The sequence below is a fragment of the Rhamphochromis sp. 'chilingali' genome (genome assembly GCF_963969265.1).
Source record: "Rhamphochromis sp. 'chilingali' genome assembly, chromosome: 12".
NCBI lineage: Eukaryota > Metazoa > Chordata > Actinopteri > Cichliformes > Cichlidae > Rhamphochromis > Rhamphochromis sp. 'chilingali'.
In genome coordinates, this window is record NC_137939.1 from 34,309,548 (window position 1) to 34,319,898 (window position 10,351).

The window sequence follows — 10,351 nt, forward strand, 5'->3', positions numbered from 1 at the left end:
AAGAGATCAGGTCTGTTCCAAACACATCAAGGTAGAAATGTTCTGACATTAAAGCTGCTGAAGAGCACCGAGGATCAACAGAAATCCTGTTTATCTAAGTGCTGCAGGAATTAGTCTATAAACATGGAAAACTCTTTGGTAAGATGCCTGAAATATGCTTTTAAAATTCCACAGATGGTTTAAATACATGTATGAACACTGAGCTGCTGCTTTTCAAGCTGAACGAGTCATAAACACGGGATTTTCAAACAAGCATCTTAACAAAAGAAACTCCAGGAGTTTCGTCACAGGAGTTTCAAAAAAGTTTTATGTTTTGAGAAGTTAAAGTCATGCATCCATGCTGTAGTGTGTTTCTGATTTGTTTGCCCTTTTCACTGCTTCAATACTGCTCTGTGACTAGTTGGCACTGATTGTAGGCAAGTCAACATCTTCTACGCAAACTATGACAACTGCAGCAATCTGCTTGCAACCAGAGCAATCACACGAAGGTTTTTAGTGAAGCACAGCAGACGACTGGTTTCACCTAAAAACAAAAAGCAGCTTCCAGCGGCCACTCGCCAACCGGTCGAGGGATCAACATTTGTCCCCAGTGGTTGTGGTGGAGTCACCAACCGGGCTCTAGGTCTGTACGATTTTGAAGTTTCTGATGGAGCTCGTGTAACTTTTCGTCCAGAACATTTTTAAACTGAGCAGCTTTAAACACATTATGTAAAAATATATTTTATACATAAATAGAATTTACAATTTTTAGCTATTTATACAAAAGCTGCATTCAACAGGTTTTATATTAAAGGTGGGGAGATTTATCAGGTAAATAAAATAATATGATATAAGAATGATGGGAGTCCACAATCCTGGATCCTCTTTGTTGTATTTCATTTCATGATGCTTCAAATGCTCTCACATGGTGAAAGGTCTGATCTGCAGGCAGGCCAGTTCAGCACCACAACTCTTCTGCTATGAAGCCATGATGCTGTTGTAGATCCAGTATGCAGTTCAATATTGTCTTGCTGAAACATGCAAAGACTTCCCTGAAAAAGATGGCAGTATATGTTCCTCTAAAACCTGTATATACTTTTCAGCATTGATGTCCGCAGACAGGAATGTTTACGATTATACATTGAAGGCATCATCAATAAAGCGCTCCTCACAGCCACAAAGCATGCGCAGTCCTGCAAGGAATCAATCATTTAGTAAATTATAATAATAATAATAATGGATTGGATTTATATAGCACTTTTCAAGGCACGCAAAGCGCTTTACAATGCCACTATTCATTCACTCTCGCATTCACACACTGGTGGAGGCAGCTACAGGTGTAGCCACAGCTGCCCTGGGGCAGACTGACAGAAGCGAAGCTGCCATATCGCGCCATCGGCCCCTCTGGCCAGCACCAGTAGGCGGTAGGGTAAAGTGTCTTGCCCAAGGACACAACGACCAGGACAGAGAGCCCGGGGATCGAACCGGCAACCTTCCGGTTACAGATGCGCTTCCAATTAGTGATAAAGTCAAGCAGAAAGAGAACTGAGGCAATTGACTGAGTATGCGCTGCAGCCAGGGCCACGGGAACATTTCACTATTAGAAGGGAAGAAGTTACAGGAGAAAAATCATGAAGCCGAAGATGAAAAGAGGATGACTTCGTCTTGTTGTCGATTCTGAGGTGGGCTCAGTGACTTCAGGCGCTTTCACAGTCACTCGACCTGAAAACATCCAGAGAACATCTTGTGGATTTAATAAGGACAACCTCAAAGAGAAAACTAACGGGAAAGGTGCAGAGACCATAGCAGTCACCAGGGGGCGCCCTTCACTGTAACTTCAACTGCAGCCATCCATCCTGCTCTTTTCTGTTTTAAATCAAATTCAGTGGCAGATCTAGAAAGTTTTACATGGGGGCGGGGTCAAAGGAGGGACAAGAGGTCTAGGCAGGTGGCACATACCTCTGCAGGGAAGTATGTGAAAATGCCCGATATGTAAATGGAGTCAACAAGATATCCACAAAAACCTTTAAAACTATTTATTGCTTCATCATCTCTTCTAAGAAAACAAAGTCAGGGTGATTTTTTACAAGCAAGTAGAAAAACTTTGCTCATATCCTGCAAAACTCACTGGCAAGACATTAACAATCATGCGCAGGTCAAAAGTCTATGAAGGTGGCCCTGTCCTGCCCTGTGCTCGCATCTTATATATCAAAGCAGAATAATCAGAAAATCCTCACTATAGAGGACAGAGATCAGTTATAAATAAGTTAGAAAATATCTGTAAATAATTAAGACACATTAAAAATAAACTGCTGAAGTAGAATCCATCCATGCATCCATCCTCTTTTGCTTAACCAATTCAGGGTTGCGGGTGAGGATGAGTCAGTAAGTGGACAACTCGGACCAAGGTAGAGTGACCAGGTATCCCTCCTTATGATTTACTGCACAGCGATTTTATCCCCCTCTAGACGCTCTAGTTTCCAAAAATCATCACTGCAAGACAGACCTGTCACTAAAGTCTGGATCTTATTGAATGACTGTGAAGAAAGCAGTAAAGATCATCACGGGCCTCCTGCACTTTAACATGTCTGCATGTACGCAGCAATTCTCCACAGTGGAAACCTACAAATCACAAGCTACTCAGATGTTTGTGGAACATGAGAAACTGCCAAAAATATCCGTGTAGGTTGTGAAAATGAAATGCAGCTACGATGCAGACAAGAAAACTTTTACTGGCTGGTGGAACATGAATGTAAGAAAGGCTTTTCTCACGTGAGCTTCACAGCTGATCGATGCATCCCCACTGAAAGCCAAATGAGACTTGAACCAGACTGAGAGGCTCCTTTCATTACCAAGAAGCTCATTCAAATAAAATATGTGTTTCAAATGCCAAACTCCTGTGTCACACACACTCTTTGTTTTTTACATTTAGTTTTCTGGGATCTCGTCACAATACGCACAGCCTGTGTAACCTACCAACTGTGGTGACCTGGGGACCTCTCCCTCTGTCGCCACCTTCAGGACAAACTCAGACTTCATGTCCTGGAGGACCTCTGAGTGTGGCAGTCCACTCTCTGAGTGTTTTCTGGCTGCTGAGAGAACTGCAGCTGTTCACTCCCCAGCCATTTACTGTGTGTGTGTGTGTGTGTGTGTGTGTGTGTGTGTGTGTGTGTGTGTGTGTGTGTGTGTGTGTGTGTGTGTGTGTGTGTGTGTGTAACCAGCACTAACGGCTAACGGATGCCTCTGTGAACATCTGTAAAAAAAGTGTGGGTTTGCTGTGGTTTCTGATGTTTCATGACGTTCATCCGTACTGTTATTGCCTGGACCCCTCACACACAAACAGACACACACATTCAAGGTGGTGAAGGGAGGTAAGGCATCTTTGGCCGGCCTCAGACCACCAACTGCCCTCTCTTTATCTCCTTTTTCCTCTCTTAGCCTTTTTTTCTGGCTCCGGAAAACCAGAAGCCTCCTGCGTTGCACAATTTCGGCCCTCAGCCAGCAGGAGGCTCTGAGTGGGTGGGGGCCAGGGTGGGAGTATGGTGTATTATTGTCTGACAGTGTTGGGGAGTAACGGAATACATGTACCGCCGTTACGTATTTAAAATACAAAATATGAGTAACTGTATTCCGTTACAGTTACCGTTTAAAAAGGTGGTATTTAGAATACAGTTACTTTGTTGAAATAAATGGATTACACTGCGGTACTTTCCTGTTTCATTTTGTCGCGGGTCAGGACTGTTCGGGTTTTGTTTGACAGCTACGTTCTGTTGATCCAGGCGGCAGCGTTACGGTTGCCATGGTTACAGGGCGACGCTCTCTCTCTCTCTCTGCGACTGTGTGTTTCCTGGGTGAGAGAGCGCCTTTTCGTTGTTGTTGTTGTTGTTGTTGTGCTAAGCTAACAGGCAGAATGCTACAAGCATAGCTCTAAAGAATGTAGCCTCATGGGCAGTGTAGTCCGTGTTGCAGGGAGAATGGACTGCCATACACGTTATGGGTCTGTGAGCGCGAGGAGGGAGAAAAAGGGGAGTGGAAAGGTACGAGTTGTCACCGAGCAGAAACGGGAGCTGGAAGCATGTAAATATAATAATAACCACTGCAGCCAAGAAGAGAGCCTGACGAGCCCAGTTGTAAGTAAGCTATTAAGACTCGACTGTACACTGTGTTCGTGTTTTCCTCCGAAAACAATAAGTTCCGTTGGAGCAGTCTTTCAACGCCTCTCTCTGTCTCTCGCAAGAAAACTTGACCCACACAACAAAGTAAAGCTATTTTTCGGCTACGAGCCGACAGGGACCCCGCCGTATTAGTCAGAGGTCCCTTTACTACAGTTCGGAGTCGCGGACCTTCAGTAATAATAATAAATCACACAGCAATAGTACATTCACGTTGTTGTAAAAAGCATGATAATATATTAAGTAATCCAAAGTATTCAGAATACGTTACTCTCATTGAGTAACGTAACGGAATACGTTACAGAATACATTTTGGGGCATGTATTCTGTATTCTGTAACGGAATACATTTTAAAAGTAACCTTCCCAACACTGTTGTCTGATAATAGCATATGATGCTCTGTGACAGGCTGAGGCCTCTGTTAGCACTGCTGACATCTCACTGTGGAGTTTGGGCAATAAGTCCCAGAGGACGGCACACAGGAAGCAACAACAGCAGACACGTCTGAAAAGCTTTACCCTCACAAATTTCTCTTCAAGGTTGTGCGAGCAGCTCCTGTCTGCAGAGGTTCATGGATTTATTTATTCACTCGATTGTTCTGATAATGAAGAAGAAGGTCCCGAGCTGATGTTTTCCTCTGGTGGATTTATGAAGGTTCAAAAACAGAGAGAGATCAGAGGTAATGAGATCCTGAGAATCTAAACATGCACGTTTCTTGCATTACAGTTTATCTCTGACTGAATTCTGACAATAAAACCTAAACTGCTGCAGATCGTTTTACCTGCAGCATCAGGTCACCTAAAACCCGACAACGCTGCTGTCAGCTGCTGTGACATCACTGGGCTGGACCCCCTTAAGCAGCTTGGTCTCTGATTGGTCAGTTTTCCTCTTATTCTTAGTGACTACTTTCTGTTTTCTGGTTTGGATTCCATCTTTCTTCAAGGCCAGCGGGCGATTCACCTGCAAACATTTAACAAAGACTCAGCCTCAAAGTACAAGGAACACCTTCTTTGCTGTTTTACTCTTACTAGAGGAAGTAAAGCATGTAGCCAGAGCAGTATTTTACTTTGTAGTACCCGGTGTAGTCTGTAGTAGAGTCCACAGGCGTTGCAGACGGCTTCTCCTGCAGAGTTTCTCCTCCACAGCGTCGTGTGCTCAGTCAGACAGTTGACACACTGAGTTCCTTTCCTCTGAATCCTGCTCTGGAATAACACACCATACTGTTTTGAAATATATTTTGAGGTAATTTAACAGAATTTTCTTTTTCACACAAGATGTTTTAGAGGGATCAAGAACAAGTTTCCCACAGGAAATCTGAATTTTTCAGTAATAAATAAGAGGAAGAAAACTGGCAGGACTTTCAGTGCATGCCCCTCATCCAGCAGATGGTGGTGGATCTGTTCCTGTTGTTCAATTATTTTCTTAAGCAAAAGCCTCAAAACCAGAAGTTTTACCATCAGAATATAAATGAAGTACCTAAAGTAAAAGTATTCACATTCATCATATTAGAGGATCAGAATTACTGATCGGTTATTGTGTCACTTTATTGTTTCAGCTGGAGGTGTTTTCCATTACTTATATGGGCAGGGTTAAATACAATAATACTTAATAATAATAATAATAAGAAGAACTAGCTAAAAATTTTAAATAATGGTATGGAGTACAAAGTACATTAAAAATAGTATTTTCAATTTAATTTTATTTATACAGCGCCAAATCACAACAACAGTTACTTGAAGGTGCTTTATGTGGTAAGATGGACCCTACAGAGAAAACCCAGCATTCATATGACATCCAACGAGGAAGCACTTTGGCGACACTGGGAAGGAAAAACTCCCCTTTAACAGGAAGAAATCTCCAGCAGAATCAGGCTCAGGGAGGGGCGGGGCCATCTGCTGCGACCGGTTGGGGTGAGAAAAGGAAGACAGGATAAAAGAACAGTATAACAGCATCTAAGTAAAAAGTAGTAGAAACGTGTCAGTAAAGACACAGTAAAGTACATTAAAACTGTGCTTCAGTAAATGTACTGAGATACATTCCATCACTGGTATGTGACAAAGTGTTTTACTCGTTTTGAATAGGACACGATTGCGGAGACCTTGAAGGACCTCTCAGTCAAGTCTGATGCCCACCTGGAATGAAAGTCAGCTGACATCAGTGAAATCTCACAGCAAAGCACATTTGCTGACATCCACATCAGCCGATGATAATTTACCTGTATATTCGTTGAACATCGTCAAGGAAGAGCCAGTCATGTGTCTGACAGGCTGGATGCCCCACGAAGGACAGGAAGCGCTTCACAGTTTACACCCTCGGGCGTACAGCATATTTTTTAAACTTGGTTGGATTAATTACGCTCAGGAACACTTTGTAGTCAGCCAGGTGTTTATCTGTAAGAACGACCAGAAAAGAAAAGCATTATCACCTGAAGCAACAAGAATCATAAAGGAGCGACTATAACAATCTCATGCTTACCCATGGATCGGGGAAAATGTTTCCACCTTTCCTCGAGGTTTGATGCTCTGACTCGGGGTAGGTCTGCCCTGGCTGCAGCTTGTCCTGCGTCTTCCACCGACAGCTCCAATCTCCCTAGAACCAACACTGGGTAGCACTGTACTATGGCCTCTGTTACCCCCGGAGCCATGTCTGATTCTGGGGGGACCTAGGCTGCCATTACTTCCTGAGCCGTGCCTGACTCTGGGGGGGACGCGGGCCTCCGTTACCCTCTGACCGTGTCTGATTCTGGGGGGATGCGGGCCTCCGTTACCCCCGGAGCCATGTCTGATTCTAGGGAAGCCTGTGCAGGACAGGCCCAGTTCCCCTCTCCTTCAAAACTGCAGAACCGAACAGAAGAACACCTTACCTGTCGCTGACACGGAGCTTCACTGACACAGGCAGCGTCTCTTTTTGTCCCGCACCTAATGAGAGACACCTGCTGCCACTGCCAGGAGCTGATGGGGTTTTCATTCACATCTAAAACTAAATATAAGACCGGCAACAATTAAACTAAGAACAGTACAAATTAGAAACTCAACAAGGAACTACGGAAAGTAAAAAGGGGGCGCCTATCAAAATTAAATGTTGCATAAAGGGAAAACACTGGGAGAGAGAAAGAAAGACAAAGAGTGAAGAAACTAAGACCTTGAATAAACAAAGACAAGGAGTAAGAAACAAAGATAAAGAGACACAGAGGGGACATGCACTGGGGCCTGATGAAGACACAGATATGTTGAAACGCGTAGCCAAAGAAGGTGCATGTAGAACGCAATACTAAAAACTAAGTAAAGCAAATTATAATACCAATTAGAAGGACGAGTAAAGTAAAGAAGGAATGTAACTAAACTAAAACCAAACTAAGACTAAACTCAGATGAAACTAAAGATAAATTAAGTCAGAATATCTTAACAAAAACTAAGTAAAGTAAATCATAGAGCCCTGCAGCAAAACATAGGATGGACCGTGCACCACTATTATTCCAGGAGACAATAGCTGTTCTTTTTATTCAGTTGAAACTTGTAAAAGACGATGGAATAGGTTCTGTGACGTATACATGATTAACAATTTTTATAAATATTTGTAATTTTTAAAAATATTTGATGACTGTTATTGTTATATTCATTCTCAATTTGTAAATATTTATTAGTTATTTGTACTCTTATGGTGTGTTCTCAATTTAAATGTTACATAAATTCAAAATAAAAACATATTTGTGAATATCATATTTTTGTAATTTTTTCATACATGTTTGTTTTGGTTCTTTTAATATATTTAAAAAATCAAGTACAAAAGTTTTTTGTGAACCTCATACATGGCAGAACAAGCTCTTATTGGTTTTTAGTGACTCTTAAAAGAGCCAATTTGGGCGATTCCCACGGAGACGCTTCTCTCAGTCCAATTTCCAGTTTCTTCTGTATCTAGTCAAGTGGCAGTGATGACATATCTCGCTGTGGTCCATACATGCAGGAAAGCCAGCGACGAGGTCGTGGGATAGAGGGAGTAGTAATCGCTGGCAGCCTGCACATTCATCAGTGAAGGTCATTCAGATTGATGTGTTCTGCCATTCCATTATGTTCCCTTACAGTGTAGTGTGTGTGGTGAAAGCACGGTGGGAGTTTTGTCGGGTTTCTGTCCATGGTTGCAGTGTGAGAGTCATGCGGCACAGTGTTTCCAAGACAACAGAAGCTGCTAATGTTTCTTAATTATTCACAACGAGGTTTCACGGCACAGCGAAATGGACAGGAGGAAGCAGTGCAATGGAATGCAATTGAGTCAATCTGAACACCCCTTAAGGTATGCTTATAAAATGACCAATTTACTTTAATTTAGTTTCTGACTATGCTGAAAAAATTGCTTGAATATTTCAACACTTAATGACTAATCAAAAACAAAATGATCAACTAATTTTCTGTTTGTTATTTTTGTCGACAACTTGAAAACTTCTGCAAAACTGTATTTTTAAAGACATCTAAATCTGAGTTTAAACTCACCCAAACTCTAACCTGCTTAAATACTTAAACTGGATCAAAGTTTCTGAAAGAAAATCTCAGAACAATTTGAGATTTCTCTGCCTCTTCACTGAGATTATTACGCCAAAGCAACCAATGAATGAATAGAATATGTTCATGGGGCGTTTTCAGACCTTCATATAACTGAAGCAATATGCCTGATGACTATTATATGGGACATAACAAACTATTATTAATTGCCTGCCAAACTGGCCAGTGAACTTTTTTTCCTTGCAACCAAAGTAAAATTTATCCCACACAGATCGGTGTTCACTAATAACCTTAGGTGAAAAAAGGATTTAAAAATGACGTTGTGGGAAAAAAGTTTCCTCCTGTCCTACTCCTTTCATTTCATCCATTCTGTCCACACTGTCATTTGTTGATAAGGACTTGTTTGAGATTGAAATGATCTTTTGACTCCAGGTAAGCATATTTTCTCTATTTAACCATTGAAGGTTATACATCCAGTGATGTTCTTTTTTTTGTCTCAATGAATCTATTTATCAAACTTTGTGCATGTTTTATTAAAACATAAACAACAGCTTTCTTTCATTCATTTCTTCATTTCCTTTTTATTTCAACATAGAGTTTACATTGATTGTTGAAGAGTTTTGCTCTCACACATCTGGCATTTTTATATAAGCCTGCTTGCAATCATGATTTTCAAGGTTAAATGACTGAATTCAAATTGGGTTGGCCTTCAGATGCTGATGGCCAACACGGTAACTTGGTATCTGACTGTAAGTGAATGTTGTCAGGTGTAGAAATTATCTGGTACAGTAATCCCAGCTGTCACCAATGTCACACCACAAGTTTCGAGAACCATAATGAGCACAGTTACGTTTGGAATTGCAGTATAACCCTTTACTTGTTTTTCCGAGTGGCAGTGGGGGGCTGCAGTAATTCCAGCTGTTCGCAGTGTTGCACCAGTAGTAATCCCACCCATGATGACCACAGGTGTGGTCACTGTTACATCTCTGTCCTTCTACGGTTATGTCTGAGTATGTTGGCGAGCATCGTACAGTTACGTATCCGGTGGAGCAATAGTAGTCTTTAGCTTGTTCTATGTACAGGCAGGAGGTTGAGCAGTCATCTAGGACCTCTGGTCTAAGTCTGCAGACGAGCTCCTGGGATGTTTGTCTTTTGCGTCGCAGCTCATCCCTCACGGCTGGGGGATGATCTGCGACGATACTCCCATAGAAGGGAGTATCAAGCAAGCAAGAAAGTCCACTGGCAAATTTCATGTCCTCCATTCCTGTCATCCATGTTTGTACGGAGTTGTAAATGAAGTCTACTTTGATGTCTGTGATCCTGACTCTTTTTGTAGGATACAACTGTCCCTCATCATCGGAGTGGCTCAAGGCGGTGTGAAGACGATTCCTGACATCTGGAGACATGCTGAGTCGGTTTTGCATCGGCAGCTGAACTGTTCTAAGTAGCTTCTTCGCCAGCTTCTCCGATTTACGCTTTATGCTATTTGGAAAAGAGCAGTTATCAGCAAAAATGTTTAAGTTGTTGCTGGCGTAGAGGGCAGACAGGCGCCTTGTCAGCTGTTGAACTCGTTTGACTTTGATAATGCCATGAGGTTTATTTTCTCCTATGTAACCAAAAGAGAAGGACTCCTCTTCATCATCTGGATGATCGTAACACACTGCTGTCCAGATATGTGTGGGGACTGTCACCCTGTTGTAGTCC